Source organism: Pinus tabuliformis, chromosome X, assembly GCF_031772625.1.
Source record: "Pinus tabuliformis cultivar Carrire ecotype Pingquan chromosome X, CPIR1, whole genome shotgun sequence".
In the NCBI taxonomy this organism is placed as follows: domain Eukaryota; kingdom Viridiplantae; phylum Streptophyta; class Pinopsida; order Pinales; family Pinaceae; genus Pinus; species Pinus tabuliformis.
In genome coordinates this window covers 464506371-464510059 of record NC_142308.1, presented here as the reverse complement: position 1 = coordinate 464510059, position 3689 = coordinate 464506371, and the positions used below count along the sequence as shown (strand labels likewise).

The following is a 3689-nucleotide window of genomic DNA, read 5'->3' as shown; positions in this document are numbered from 1 at the left end:
AAAAAACACTTATCATAATTCACTGATCAAACCTATAATTAATTAATAAATAAAAATTAATATAATACCTTTCCTTGAATTTTAAAATGATAAAAGTTGATATATAAATATAAAATTATAAATGAATGTTGTAACTAAATTTATTAACTCCGCGTTATTATTAAAGATTTTTTTTATAAGGATATATGTAAAAGTGAATGAGGGAGAAACTAAAACTTCGATAAAAATTAATCATACATTCCCCCAGAGATAAGAGAAGGCGAAGAACATTGTCAAAGATGATCTTGATTTTCAGGCCATGCAAGCGTATTTCCAATCTATCCAATTGCTTTTAAGTGGCGTTCGGTCAGTTAAATGGCGATGATCATCATCCATTAAACGGCAAAAAAATAGTTTTTATTACTAGGTATATACTTAGCAACGTTTTATCCATTCGAGGTTGTTGTAATTGACTGAGATCTGTAGTAACTAAAGGAGAAACGGAAATCTATGTTCACCATGTGGATATAATTTAGACCTAAGTTCTTTCAAATATGAATTGTGAGACGAGATGAAACTCAGAGATTCTATAAATGCGATCGAATGGATTGTGGGTCAAGCGATGCTTTTCTACAACTAATAGGTGAAGATAGCGATCGACTAGATCATCTCCTTCATCCTAAGAAAGCAAAGTTGGAACATATGCATAGAGGGCAGATTTTATAATTGTAGAAGAAGATAGACAATGTGGCAATACGAGAACCCGAATATAGACTGATGCAGCTACTAAAACGAAGATCCGAGCTGTGCCAAATAGGCGAGGCAACCGACGAATGGAGCATTGATATAAGTGGTCACTACAGCACCGACAAGAATGTTTGGGTTGGGACCGTTGCTATACAACGACTGGAAGCCATCGTTGCAGGATATCTTTTGGGATGGTTGTATATGGAAGGCAACGACGAACCCCTGTGATGTATACGTTCTGGAAACTTGGCGCCGTAGCCCCCATGTATGACATTCCCAGAGGGTTGTCTCCCAGTATATAGTCCACCTGTTAAAATATAATCTAGAAGATAACGATCCCCAATAGGCCTAAAAGCACAGTCAGCGCCCCAAAGGCATTAAAAAAACTGTACTTATTGATTGTACCTGTCTTTTCGGGAGAGGACGTATCCGGGTTGGAAGGAACATCTCACCACTTGGTTGGAAACGTTCAAGTATTTTGCATAAGTAAAAAGCAGGAAAGTTGTGGATGCCACATATTGCAAATTGCTATCACTCGTGTCAAAGGGCAGCTCAAATCAAATAAGTTACCCTAGACTATATCATCTGCCAAACCAAACAAATATAGTACGCTCAACCGCGGCTTTCGATAAAACTATAAAATTTGCACGGTGGATACTCTAAGTCAGTATTGTTGATTCTCACGAAGATTAACCTGGTGTGTACTGCGCCTGAGAGGATGGTGTTCCGGGCAAGAGAGAGCAAATGAAGTTGTCAGCATGGCCCTTGTATTCCTCAAGGGACTTGGAATTTTCTGTCAGAACTTCCTACGCACCGAAGGCAACATTTGGTGTGAACAATAAGATTAGAGAAATAGAATGACGATTTTCGGACATATAGAGGGCAAGTATGATGCGTCCTTAATCCTAGACTTTAATCATCGGCCAAACAAAACAAATATAGTACGCTCACCCGCGGCTAGATAAAACTATAAAATTTATAAAGTCAGTGTTGTTGATTCTCATGAAGATTAACCTGGTGTGTACTGCGCCTGAGAGGATGGTGTTCCGGGCAAGAGAGAGCAAATGAAATTGTCAGCAGGGCCCTTGTATTCCTCAAGGGACTTGGAATTTTCTGACAGAACTTCCTGCAAACCGAAGGCAACATTTGGGGTGAGCAATAAGATTGTAGAAACAGATATAATGATGCGTGCTTAATCCAATATAGTTAGGAGCATGACTGTAGTTTGGTGCATAATTTAACCTTAGACAAAAGAACTCTGGTTCCTCCATGCTTTTCGTCCCAGCTGAATAAATTGACGTTAACGTCGGCGCCAAAAGTCTAGCCATTTGATTGAATGTAGGTGAGATATGATACACTGTTTTTGCAACCATGCTGCACCCACAGTAATTCGTCCTGCAAGCGAAAGAGTACGATGTCGTGAGGATCATATTATTATTCTCTAATACTTCATATATACTGTCCATAGATAGAGGGAGCACTCACATGATATTCCGAGTAAAAGCAATAGAATGGGCACAACTTCTGACTGGAGGGAGTCACTGTAAGCGCCTCTGTGTTTATCGGCGAAATCAAATACCTTGTCTCAACAAACAACAAAGACGGTGAGGTGAATGAAAAGACGAGAATTTGAGTTCTTGCAATCGTTGTTATTATACCTGCGTTGCAGTTTGAAGGAGAAGCTGAGAATAAGTACGGTCTGTTGTGCTTAATACCATGGACGCAGCTGCAAGAGCTGCAGCAGTTTCTGCGGCAACGTCAGAACCCGGATGTTCAGCATCTATTTTATAGACTTTGCAAGGTGTGTCCATGTCTTCGGGCCTCTCCCAGCACTTGTGATCCATGTTCGGATCGGCTACCTGTACTTTTATTCACCATTCATCATGTGTAAATATATGTATATCCATGATTCCATAATACATTCTGCAGTGTCTGTCAATATCTACATGATTCCATAGTACATGCTACAGTGTGTGTCAATATATCCATAATATACACAGATAAACACCGCACGGGCTCCTCTCTTCGTATGTTTGTACCGTAAAAAGAATATCTGCATTACCTGCACGTAAAGAACACCGGGATGTGCAGCGGCTTTAAGTAGGTAATCTGTGGCCCAACGGATGGCATTTTTTGCATGGTCGAGGTCATCTCCCATGTAATCTCCGAATTCCAAAACGCTCCATGACAGCATGGTAGTTGTGAAAGCCATTGGGAAACCGAACTTCACATTGTCTCCTGCGTCGTAATATCCTCCCATCAAATCCACCTGCAATGCAATTTAATATGAAATCAAATGTTAAACGAAGAAACCATCAATACAGCTCATCCAGATGCCAATATTGAATCCAGATTAGAAAACTGTTCAATGTGTGAGGGATGGCTGAATATACGTTTACTGCAGATCCATCCGAACGGGCGGAATCGCCTCGCCATCTCATCCGCTGGTTGGGAGGAAGCTTGCCAGATCTCTGACTTTCGAAGAAAAGAAATGATTTGGTGAGAGCATCTTTATAGTTCTGAGACATAGGGGACGCACGTCCCCCATAATATGTATAATGTGCCATATTATTCAACTGAGCGGCGGCTTCTACTGGTGTCGCCATTGCCATCCATGGTAAACCTAAAATGAATGCTAGCAAAGAAGATGCGCAAGCTTCACTCCCCAGCTCCATTTCTCTGGTAACTACAACATGGGCAGTTATGCAGTGGGAAGGAGGAGAAAGGTGAATTTATAGAAATTTGAATGAATAACCTGAGTTCAAGGATTGACGATAAAGTGCAGATATCACTCAGTATAACTCCGCATATCAAGTAGCTGCGGGAATGTAAATAGCGCCTGTGAGGTGCAGTGCTGCTATTTTGAAGACTAAAGGAGGGAAACAGAATATTTTCAAAGCGCATGAAAACATGCACTAATGTGCAAAAGCCTTGAAAACCTTACCTTTCTGTCTATATGTGCC

The 3689-nt window shown here is 40.6% G+C and overlaps 1 pseudogene; it reads right to left on the bottom strand.

The window, feature by feature from the left end:
• Positions 1 to 765: 765 nt before the first annotated feature.
• On the bottom strand, positions 766 to 3401 carry LOC149140655 (endoglucanase 1-like; annotated as a pseudogene).
• Between the last annotated feature and the right edge of the window lie 288 nt (positions 3402 to 3689).